Consider the following 13181-nt stretch of genomic DNA (forward strand, 5'->3'; position numbering starts at 1 on the left):
CCTCCATAACAGTTTCTCTCTTAAAGCCCTGACATTAAGTCATGATCTCATTCCAACCACAGGCAGATTCCAGCCTGACATTACACCAGTTCATTCCACCGGTACTGTTATTCCTCTGTTCCCCTGCAACCCTCTATCACCTTTCATCTTACATCATCATAAATACAATTATGTGATTATCACTGAGTGAGTGATACAGGAAGATCCTATTAATTCCTTTATTTGAACCAGCACACTAAATCATGCACACCTCTCTGATGAAGCTCTTCTGAAGCTCTTCCTGCTCCAAATCACTTTGGTCTGAGCTCACCTTGTATCCTATCTTATTTTTAATCACTAATTCCTTACCAGACATCTTGAGTTTGATCAATGACCTCTTAGGGACCGAGTTGTGTGTTTACACAGCAGACTGCCACACCTGGAGCACCTGGACTGTCCAGAGCCTTGAAACTAAACACCCCATTCACTCCTTCTGCTTTTCATGTGGTGTCACTCAGGTAGCATAGGGTAACATCCACAGATCCCTGTGAGTGATCCCTGAGTGATGATTATGGCTGGTTAGAAATCCCCCGCAGTATTATTTCCTCTTTTCCCATGCACACTGTGTTATACGACTGAGCAACAGTCATGTGCAATCTACAATATCCACTGGTGTTAAAGAAGAAACTTCCTGAGCTCAGTTTAGTCAAAAACATAATCGTATACTCTGAGTTTGAGGTTTTGCAATAGCAGCAAGAGAGCAACAGCAAAAATATTTCATATCTTCTGTGTTGTGTTTGCTGCTGATATGATGCCTATGTGAGTCAGAGCCATGCTGTTTTAATCACTCAATCCAGAATGATCAGGATTGTGACAAGAGGAGGTGAGCAACAAGATAGCTCACGTCTTCACACCTAGTTATCAAGGATTATCTCAGTGTGACTAAAACATCATGACAATTTTCATAAACATCCGGAATGACCATGGCTCTTAACCTTCATTCAAAACACTGCCCTACCTGCTCTAACAACACATTACTAGTGCAAGCAGCACACAGTCTGAGTGCCTTGCATGCCTGAAACATACAGTAATTAAGCTTTTTTTTTTCACTGGAATGCAGTGTGGGTCAAGCACCATGCTTTATATAACCACAGGCTGGTATCTGAGATGGCGCTGCCCAGAGGAGCTCCTCACTGTGTGTGGTAGAGAGACAGCTGTGGCTCTGAAGGAATGTGGCTCAGAATTACACCAGCTAATCAGTTAACTAGTCCTGAGAACATGGTACATTTATTCATGAAACTTTTCATCACAATTTATGCAAACTGCCATCCAAGTTAGTCATCACTAACCTTTTTTAAAGAAAACTCACAAATAACATTTAAACATTTGATGCTCATAATTTTTTTTAAAGAATGACCAATTTCATGAAAGATGTACTAATTGTACTTTATGTCTTTTACCTTTTTTTTTTACTTTATACAAAGGAAATGTTATGACATTCAAGTGATTTAACATACTGTAAGTACATGTCCAATACTCAAAATACAGCTTCACATCAATTACAGTATTTGTTTTTTATATAAATCTATATCTTTCCCATAATTATGGCTCTTTTTTGCTCTTACTTTTCATCAACTGTCTCTGATTTTAAGGTTCACAATTAAACGATCGGTCTTAACCTGTGTTTCAGTAAGTATCCTAATAGAGAGAAGTTGGAAACAAGTATGCTAGTATAATCTGCTTATGCAGGGAATGGATTAGTAACAATAACAGACCATGACTTTGTCACATTATGTTTTTCACCCAGATCAGAAATGTCTTTACAGCATAAACAGCTTTCAGAGAACACAGAGACATTGACAAACACTGAGGCACATACACCAAAAGGTTAAATACATGAAGGAGGGGAAAATTCAGTGTATTTCAAAACAACAAGCTCACCATTCTCAATCTCTGTCCTCTCAAGGCCCATCTACCCCCCACAAGAGCTGGTGGGAATCTCGTGAATAATGCAGTTCCCTTTTAATTAATTCAAACCTGCTCACGAGGGACAAAAGCCTGGGTGAGTGTGTGGGTTTAAAGAGCTCTCAGGCCAGAGCCATGCATCAGGCAGGACAGCCTGAAAGAGTGAAACACTGGAGTTCAGATGGAACAAACAGAAGATCAAATCCATATGAACAAAGTTACTGCATCTCAATGGCAGTTCATTTTATGAGATGATTCGAAGTTCATTTAGTTTTTTGGTGCAACACATTTTATCCAGATGTTTTATCACCAGTTTTATCCTTATCCTTATTATATGACCCAGACATGATTCCCTAGCAGCTTTTGTGGATTTAAACTTACAACCTTCTATTTCAGTACTGTAACTGGGGTACTTCCCCTCTGGTATGCAACATAAGCTCTACAAATGTGCTGGAAAACAAATATGTAACAGTGTTGTACAAATAATGTTGTGTGTGTGTGTGTGTGTGTGTGTGTGTGTGTGTGAGTGTGTGTGTGAAATATTTCAGAAGAAAGAAGAAAGAAGAAATGCAAGAAGAAATGCAATCCACTTCTATATAATCTTGCTCAAAATAATTTTTTGGCCTTTTTCAGACTTTACTAGAGTTGTAGTACTGTAGTTCACTTCGACATCATTCCATTCTACTTTTGCTAGTTCATTTGGGCTGATAGCATCCTGCCATGGATATAACGATAAATATCACTATAAACAAGGCTATAGAAATAAACATAGACATCACAATGTTTATCAAAATACACATCGTCACTTATATCAAGACAGACAGAAATATATACATTGCCATTGATATCACCATAAAGAGTGATATAGACATAGACACCGATATAGTGTATAGGCATTAACATCACCATAGACCTCTTTATAGACATGACTAGAAACATCACATTACACAGGTATAGATATCACCACAGGCATCATCATAATTATCACCATTGGAATGTAATCTATAAAATCTAGATCCCACAAGAGCTGCAAATCAACAAGAAGACAGAAGCTGAATGTTTTTCATGTCCACTGCAGCCCTCTGCTTTTTTTCACACACAGAACTGACCATATGGGCAGCAATACATCAACATGCTTCCTCCACCCCAGTCATGACACTTTCTCCATTCAGCTTCTCTTGCCAATAATACAGAGCCACAAGAGCTGATAGCCACAAATCACAGCTTAATGTCCTTATCGTCTGCTTCTGTAAAGTCTCTGTTCCACCTACTCAATTCCTATTAGTTGAGGAAGTGCAAAAATACAGGCAGAGCTGTGAACACAACCCACTTCCATCGTTAAAACTAGTCATTTTGAATGCTGTGACCACATGTTCACCTGTTTGCTCATCTCTACATAACCCTGCAACATACCACAAAATGAACAAATCCTGGTACTGGCGATAATAAAGCACCCCCCACCTTCTTTCAGCATAATTCCAAAGTCCTCAACAGCAAGTTTTGACAAGTTACTGCCATTTACAAACACCGCACTGTGTTTGCCATCTTTACCACTAAATGACAGAGACAAGACAATTCATAAATCCTTGCTTTTGTTGAGAAGTGTTTAGCAGGGTGTTGTGAGATGACATGGGCGACTCTAAATACCCACCACACCCACCACCCACCCCTTACTGCAATGATGCTTCCCACAGTGTCACATTCAGGACAGGAGCAGAGCCAAGAGATGGGAGGCATATCTGTCACACATTCATTAAAACTCGCAGTGGTGTCTGCCAGTCTGGTTGTCTGGAGTGCACACACACACACACACACACACACACACGCACACACGCACACACACACTGCAGCCACTAACTCTTGAACATTCATAAATACAAACAAAGACACAAACTGGCCATTACAACACAGCAACACGCAGAAAGGGGCTTAATGGTTAATCCAAATGTAACTGAATTGAAACTGATCTATAATTCATTATTTGATTTGTGCTCCATACAATCAAAGGAAAGACTCAATTTTCAGTTTCCTTGCATCTAAAATATAGCTGCAACATCTGAATCATTTGATTTGAAAGCTTACCTGTGTGAAAGTAAATTGAAGTATCCAGGTAACGGTGACAGACGTGTATTTTTCCAGTTACAACTCTATAGCAAGCATGATGTACAAGGGCAAAAATCCCACTGACAAGACTAATGAACACAGCAAACAGTTTTCAACTTCCTTACAAACGCTCCTCTTCTGCTGCCACTGGCCTCACACTATGAGCTGTTCCAGTGATTTTCTGTTTAGGAGTTTTACAATCTCTCTCTCTCTCTCTCTCTCTCTCTCTCTCTCTCTCTCTCTCTCTCTCTCTCTCTCTCTCTCTCTCTCTCTCTCTCTCCGTGTTCCCCCCTCAGGGGAGTGATTTAGGATTTCCCAGACACACCCTCTGTGCTGGGCAGAACTTGAGGAGTCGTCTCTCACGCCCAGTCAGCTTGGCCAGCCCCTGCCCCCCAGCCTCTATCACTCTGTATGTGTGTTTGTGTATGTCGTTACATCAGTGGCCTCCAACGTAAGTTTCATGTGTATAAGTATGCATTCACTGCAACACAGCTTCAGCTAAGCAAAATTATTTGCTTCTGATTAATAAATAGTTTATTTTCTACTAAAGCCAAAGTGTCTGACTAAGAGCTAATAAAGAGCAGGAGTAGTGGGGGAGCAGATTGCATTCTCTTGTTGTCTGTGGAAAGCACACTTTCCCCTCTCTTTGTCTTCAGATTCCTCCTCATTGTCTGTAGGATGATAACAAACAGAACTACGAGCAGCCCTTCCTGCCTATAATAGCCTGAATGAGACGAGAGGACAGCAGGAGGAGGAGAGGAGATTCAGGTACGATAATTTTCTGCTTTTCACTTCTTGTGAGGTCCTAAAGGTTGTGCTAGAAATATTTAAAAAATTGTTATCTATACTAGTGAATTAATATACTTTTAGTCCGGTTAGTGGAGTTTCAACTAACTGGACGGTTTAGTTGTTTGAGAGTTTCACATTAGTTCAGTTCATTCATATGACAGAGACATTGGCGCCAGTATAATATTGAAATTTTCCAGAAGAGATTTTAATACCGTTATACATCATTGCTTTTTCTCAGATATATAGTATCTAGGTAGTTTCAGTACTACATATCACTATTCACCTCTAATGTTTTTAGTTTTTCCTCCTTTTGCCATATTAAATGCATTTATTGTGTTATTACTTATTGAATTGTTTATTGAAATGTTGTATAATTTCTCTAACACTGTTAATACATCTATGCTGCAATATAAATCATTGTGAGTACTGTGATATTTACCACATCAACATTACTAACATGTTTGTTAGATATACAATATGTACACATGTGAACATGTTTGGTGAACCATCTGGACAACACACACAAACACACACAAAAAAAAAACTAGCACAAACTTGCATGCTTGCTTTTAAATATAATTTGGACTACTGCCAACTTTGTGCATTGTATTGGATCAATGTAACACCAACATGATCATATGGCATTAATAAGAAGATACTGAAATACTATCTTTTTATGTTCTGCATCATAGAAAACAAGGATTAGTTCTAGATTTAACCGTGTTTAATAGGGGTGTATGGATGGGTGCTCTGACTATCAACATGTCTCTAATCAATCATAATCAACCACATTATCACTGTTGACATTCACAAATGCCCCCATGACCCTGACCCTGCTCCCCTCCCCTTCTAGCTACCTCCTACACACTAGCCTGATATGTGTTGCACAAATGATGGGACTCTCAGTATTCTGTTCTTGTTTTGAATATACTATAGATCGATAACTGAATGATAGTTATTTGATCACAGGCCACTAGAATTGAACTGATTTAATTCAAACCTCAATAACCTAAAAACATATAGCATATAAATATTTTTAGCATCTACCTAGTGTGTTGTTAGCTGAAATTTCACCAATAAAAAGCTTTAAGGCTGTAAGACCTTAAGGATTTATGGCTTTAATACATAGCCAGAATTATATTTTATACACATATAGTATAGATATATACATAGTACTGTTTACAAACTTGTAGCATCAAAATGCTCGTCACTGGATGTAGGCTGAAAAACATCAGGATATAGATGAATCTTCGTCTGTTACTGCACACAGCACCCTTGACTCCATAACACATTGTCATCAGTCAGGTGGAGACATGTTCATGAAAACAGAGATTAGTATCTGATACAGACGCCACTGAAGTCACAGCAGAGCAACGATAATATCCACCTACTGCTGTGACTGCGTGCATTTAAAACAAAAGTTCACATTTCTACCATAACACCCATATAAATAGAGGAGAACTGAGATGATGAGTCACTCACTGCAGGTGCTATCCTGTTGCTCTGTGATGTGAGCCTGCCTGTTAGTGGCAGATATGTCTCTCCTGTGCTTTAATCTGATAAACTGCATATCCTCAGGCACCTGAGGGCCTGGCCTGTCCACCTGGAAGCCCTACAGCAATGCAGTCTAGCGTGAGGGAGGGGCAGGGGACAGTGCCGTCTCACCGTCCGCACTGAATTATATATAACTATAGAAAGGAACATTGCTTTTTCATTGCTTGAGTACTATATTAAATAAGGATAAATTGGGAATAGCTCATTCCATTTGATGGGATGAGCTGTTAATGGAAAATGTACCTAATTTCCAACCAAATTCTGTAGCACTTATTCAACACAGGGTCGCGGGAACCTGGAGTCTGTCCCAGGGGATTCAGGGCAGGGGACAACCTGGATGGCGTGCCAACCTATCACAGGGCATAATCACATTCACACACTCACACACTACGGACAATTTAGAGATGTAATGTCTTTGGACTAAGGGAGATAACCAGTGTGTTTGGAGAAAGCTCCTGAAGCACAGTGAGAACATATGAACTTACACTGGGGTACAATGTTTGCATACATTTTTAAGATACAGGTAATATTTTGGTAAAAGTGTGAAGTTTGGAGGTCTTCTGGAAATGCTCAAAGGGATTGCAGACTTATTATGAGTGTTTTCTTAATAACCTGAAGATTTATTGGACTCTACAGTGAAAGACTTCTCAAAAAATGCTTGTCTAGTCACACAATGAATTCCAAAAGCGAAAGCAGTAAAATAGTTTACTTCAAGAAGTAATTTGTTTTGTTGGCTTGTGTTTTTCATGTGACTATAGAAAAACAATGCTACCTATTTAATGCATTTTACATTTTTACATAATAATGCTACCTATTTAAGTACATTTCAGTACTGTAATGATCATACTTATGTGTAGCAAACATCACACAACTAGTAAACATTTCATCCCAGGACAAGACAGTTTTAAAGGGTGATGGAGTTCATACAAATAGCTTGATATCTTCGTTTCATTTTTTAACATCACAAAAACCTGCAATTTTAGCATGGGTGTGGAGACAATTCAATTTCTATTGCACAGCAGGAAATAAAATTAAAGCATATCAATAACTCTTGTCGTTTTAGCGCTGTGATTCAATTTGTCTCCTATTCTATAATCATATTTAAACATTTTACACAGACTACGCCTGTGGAATCTCCCTGTTACTAAATAACGTTGAGTCACAAGTCAAATCTGTTATCTGCTCTGAATTACTCATTTCTTCTGCCAAAGCTCAACTTCAACGTCAATCAAGCAGAACAGTAAGAGCGGAAGTCGGTTTCTACTACACACGCCTTCCTGTGTTGTCTCTCACCATCTCCTACTGTGTGTTTTCATTCCAGGGAGGAAACTCACAGTTTGTGCTTGTCTCTTGTGCCCTGCCCAAGGCTAAAGGAAAGGGCAATTTATCAGTTCACAAAATGTAATCTGTTCTGTTATTTCTCGGAAATGCCACATTCCACAATTTTAAATCATCAGTGAGACAGACATGATTTTCAACTGAGCGTAATTCCCATTTCCTCATAAGAAACTGCATTTAAGATAAGATTTTTAAAGATATCATTACTGTAAGCATCCTAATTCAAGTTTCTTTTCATGTTTAGAAAATATCTAGAGCTCTTTATTAGTGATCATTACTTATTTTTATTAGATTCATTTAATTTGTGAGAACAAACAAAATATCCCTTCCTGATTCAGTGTGGAGGAAGTTCCTCATGCCTGTGTTTTTTTTTTTTTTTTTTTTTTTTTTTTTGCGAGGAACTAATGACAGCTCACATGTCTAACATAACTGAACATCATCCTCCCTCTCACATTACCACAGTGCTGTCAGCAGGTTCATGCCTATCTATGATTCGCACATGGTGTCCATGGTGATGGAGAGAAAATCCATCGGTGTGTTAATACATCCAACAGATAGCTGATACTTGGACACAGTGAGTTGTGCTGTCCCAATATGGTCAGAGTCCATGCTGATCCAGAAACAGGATAACTATGACCTATGCTGCTCAATGAACAGTTGAAAAGATGGATGTCAGTGTTAGTGAGGATGATATCAGCTGGCATACGATGACATCAGATGGCCTTGGATAGACCATTACAGTTATCCATGTTTTCAAATATGTTACATCCACAGGCAGCATTTGTCAAAAAAACAACAACAGATTACTTGCTGAAGCTAGCTGCAGAGACCTTTATGATAAGAAAGAAAGCTTTTATCAACAGCTAAGACATGAACATTTTGGTTATACTAAATATAATCACAGTGTTATGTGTGCAAGTCAACTAAGGGTCAAACCCATGCAATCTGGGTAAATGGCAGGCATTAGTAAAAGAATGAGTTACTATCAAGCTTTCATTTGTTCAACTTCAGCAGCCACTTTATCCTGGTCAGGGTTGAGGCTGGATCTCGAGCCATTTCACATGGAGCAATTCACCATGGAGGGAGCACTAGTTCTTCACAACACACCACATACACACATTCTCACACTCATTCACGCCTAGGAGAATTTTACCCTAGGTCAAGCCAATGTTTTTGAACTCTGGAAGAAATCAGAGAACCCAAAACAAACCGACATGAACATTGTGAATCTATGGACAGAAACTCCACAGCTCTGGATCAAACATGGACCCTGACACTATGTCGTGACAATGTTAACACCATGCCATAATGATATGGTTATGTAACTAATTATTGTTATGTGTTTATGTGAACAAATTATAATTCAGGAAGCATGGACATACACCCAAAATGCATTGCTCATACTGAGAAGAAGCAGCATTTCTGTTAAAACTTTCCTTTAAATGAATAACATCTATATGAATTATTAAAAACATGTAAATAAATATTTAAAAAAAAGAAGTTTGAAGTTTCCTCCCAAATATGGTAGTCTTTGTGTGATATAAATATATACCTAAATACTAGATTAAAGGTAATTTCAAATCAAACTGTCAATCATTTACTCAAGTAAACTAAAGTTTTAACTATAAGGTAACTATAATACTGTAATAAGTCTACTTATAGCAATACTTGTCCAAACAAATATAGAAGAATCCACGGTGTATATAAAGTAATACACCCTAATATGTTATGATATAATGTATGTTTAAGTTACTTAAAACATTACAATGTGAGGCATTATGATATTACAACATTAAAACGTGTACTAAAGTAAAACACATGGGACTCTTTTAAGAGGAAAGGAAGAGCAGTAAACTCCAGAAGCCTGTTTATGTTTAGAATCCTCACAGGGAGGAACCAGGCTGGAAGTGGCACAGAACACTTCTAACCTCACACCCAGCGTGCCAGAAAAGATGACAGGAAACTGCAAGCAGAGGGAACATCCCAGAGAACAAATGAGTGATATGAGAGAGAGAGAGAGAGAGAGAGAGAGAGAGAGAGAGAGAGAGAGAGAGAGAGAGAGAGAGAGAGAGAGAGAAGCTCAAGCACACAGCTGTATATATATAAGGAGTCATGAGATAGATAGATAGATAGATAGATAGATAGATAGATAGATAGATAGATAGATAGATAGATAGATGGATAGATAGATAGATAGATAGATACAGTAGATAGATACTTGCAGTACCTTTATCCCATAAATATTTTTGCACAAGTGTGTGTGTGTGTGTGTGAGAGAGAGAAAGAGAGAGAGAAAGACCTTAGTTTGATTGTTCTTTGCTTAATATGGTGTTCATGACTGAACAAATGAATTAATTTTCTAAATGACTCACTATGTGTTAAGGAATTGATTGATAACTAACAATAATTAAGCTAAACCTCACGCTACACTAAACTATGCTAAACTAACAATGTCGATGCAGATATTCAAATATCTCCCCCAAAATTCTGAAGGACTTTTACAAATCCACTAACTTACTTATTTGAAATACTCAGTTAAAATATCAGTTTTTAGACCGATTTGTTGACTAAGAAAAGTAACACACAAGCAGGATAAAATACAGTACAGCAGTAGTTGAGGGATAACAGCACCTCTGATGGGCCAGTCATTAGTACAGTATTCTACACTAATTCCTTGCTTTTAAACACTGCATCCATGTCTTTGTGCCTAAAGTCTATGATTTTGACCTTTTACTCAATTTGTCTAAAACAGAAATACTTTTGCACAACACAGGCCATGTGCAAAAGCTGCCACTTTAGCTTACAAATCTGTGATCTGCAAAAAATAGCAGGGTAGGTGTCATTCCAAGGATACATTTTACATTCATCAGTGAGTTCTTAACAGAGCAAATAAATAACACTCACAGTCACAAGCCATATATTTTAAAACAAGCCATATTATGGTCTTGTCTCTCTGTTTTAATACCTTTTATATTTCTAACATTTTCTGTATTTGTTAAACGGTCTCATACACGCAGCATTAAATAAATTAGTTGAGACACATTGAGAGCTAGTAAGCACCATATACATGTCTATGTTTAAACCTGTCTTTATGAGTGTGTTTAAAATACATTTATAGATGTTCTCACAATCCGGATGTTTTTTATTTTTGTAATCCTCACTGACGCTTCTGGGGTGAAAAATCTATGGTTGATCTGAAAATTCAGTAGTAGCTAGCCTTGAATGAAGAATCAGCCACAACAGTGGCATTATCATTTGTTTTGGGAGGAAGTTGCCGCAGAGACCATGCTGACCTCTGATTGTCCATCCTAAGACACCTGGGAAGCTACGGGAGCTGTTTGTTCTTTGCGGCTCCTGACACACTTTTGTGTGGACAGCGTTAGCATTTCTCACAGGATATGAGGCTAGGTGGAGCAGCATTCAAGGATGAGCTGTTAAAGGTGTTGAAGCTAGTTTAGTCAGACCTCCTGTTGACTCCTCAAACAGAAGAAATCCTTCTCATGAATAAAAAAAACAATAGGAGGTTTGCACTGTAAGGTGCTGACTAAAAAATAAGCACAGCTTTGCTGACAAATCCTTGCAAAAAATAAAATCTGTGACAAATCAGTTCATCATATTTAGAGGATTATAAATGATAAAAGAGCCTACATCTTATCTTTTTCTGTCATGTATATTTTCTCTTCAAATATTTCAAGTCTAATGTGGCTTTTACTGCCTCTACAAATCACACTACTTACTCCTCATTAATATTCATGAAGTAGATTACCCAATGCTCATTAATATTCATTAGCTTGCCTTGTCAAGAAAATAAGACGCATTTTATACAAGCAAACATCTGTGAAATCAGTTTTTGTAATCTTTTGCTATTTTAAAGCTATGCGTGCTGATTAAATGTCATGAAACCGTAAATTATTTCTGTGAATGCTGGCAGTCAGAACAACATGGGTGTGTTTGTTATGCTGCCTGAAATAATAATATAAGCAAATGCTTTGCAAAATTTCTCTACAGTTCTCCAGGCTCTTCATATACATTTTGAGCTTTTGCCATCATGTGTACTAAAAGTTATTTCGTTTTTTTTTAAATTCTACACACTATATTGTGTATTGTCCCAATTTGTATGCCAGTTTACTAATAGAAAACAGTTTAAGATAGTGGATCAAAATATAACAAAACCAGCAACATGGAATGATAGTATGCACTTCTGGAGATGTGTGATGGTACCTGGTGACTGAGATGAATCCATTCATCCAATGAGTTTCAGCTTCATAAGAAATAAGCAGAAATCACATTACGTACAGATTTGACCTTTTCTCAATATGTTTGCAATTTCTTGTAGTTGAAAACAAAACAACAGAATAAGTTGAATGTAGGGTTTTATCAGTATAGTGCTTTTCAATACTGTATATTGTACAGTAAGTCAGTTTACTTATGAATCTTTAAAAAGCTGTGATCCAAATCATATAGCAAATCATATTGCTGCTATAGCTAAAGTGTGGAGACTTTAATGCAGGCAAACAAGCTTCAGCCTGTCAGTGCATGGTGTGTGTGTGTGTGTGTGTGTGTGTGTGTGTGTGTGTGTGTGTGTGTGTGTGTGTGCGTGTGTGTGTGTGAGAGACTTAATTACACACAGTGAACATTAGCCCTTAGGCTGCAGTAACTTTGCAGTTTTAGATTGAGGGGAGAGGAGTTGAAAGTCTGCAAACGTGTGCCTGTGTGTGTGTTTTAATGCACTATACATAAACTGGGAGGAAACAAGTCCCTGCATGATACCCTATCTATGTTGACAGTAAACTCATCAGTGTAGTGTTACTGTGTGTTCCCCGGGCACTGATGCCAGCTCGGCTTCTGTCTGATCTTAATTCCAGCATGCTGCATAATTCCACACTCATATGTCTTTCATGCAGTTCTGTCCTGAAAACCTAGCATAACACCTAATTACACTTTTCTCTGATGAAGACCTCCGAGCAGGCTGAGCTGGCGTCAGGGGAAAATGCAGACACACACACACACACACACTCACACTCACACACTCACACACACACACTCACACATACTGCACTCAACTAGTTGATAGAGCCCCTTATCCTTTATCTCCCAAGGCAACAAAGTAAATTAGTTGTGTCTGGGGTCCGTAATCCTTGTCCCAAACACACTGTCTTTTCTCTTTAATCCAAATTAATGCAGCCACTGCATCCCAATAGTTATAGGGTGCCCAATACAAACAAATGAAGAAAGACAGAGATTGCAAGAATGACAAAGAGAGAGAGGCATCAGTTGCACATCCCAACTGGAAGAGATATGATAACTCCTGCTTTTGTGTATTCAGCCTGTGATTTCTGGGATGTTTGGGTGGGAATGGGGATGTGTCTGTCTATGTGCATCTCAGGTCATGAGAGAGATTGATATAGAGTAGAAGAAAAGATCTGAAAAGAGGAAGAACCATTATAATAGTT

At 38.2% G+C, this 13181-nt stretch overlaps 1 protein-coding gene across 4 annotated transcripts in view; it reads right to left on the bottom strand.

Moving 5' to 3' along the window:
• Positions 1–13181, bottom strand: part of bcar3 (BCAR3 adaptor protein, NSP family member) — a 70633-nt gene that overhangs the window by 39123 nt on the left and 18329 nt on the right. The window contains exon 1 of one of the 4 annotated variants that reach the window (XM_060882409.1): positions 4027–4261. The exons of the other annotated variants lie outside the window; for them this stretch is intronic. The gene's annotated coding sequence lies outside the window, so the exon portion shown is untranslated. Of the gene's footprint in view, positions 1–4026; positions 4262–13181 lie in introns of those variants that run through there. 4 annotated transcript variants of the gene reach the window in all.

The sequence above is a fragment of the Tachysurus vachellii genome, chromosome 11, assembly GCF_030014155.1.
Source record: "Tachysurus vachellii isolate PV-2020 chromosome 11, HZAU_Pvac_v1, whole genome shotgun sequence".
In the NCBI taxonomy this organism is placed as follows: Eukaryota; Metazoa; Chordata; class Actinopteri; order Siluriformes; family Bagridae; genus Tachysurus; species Tachysurus vachellii.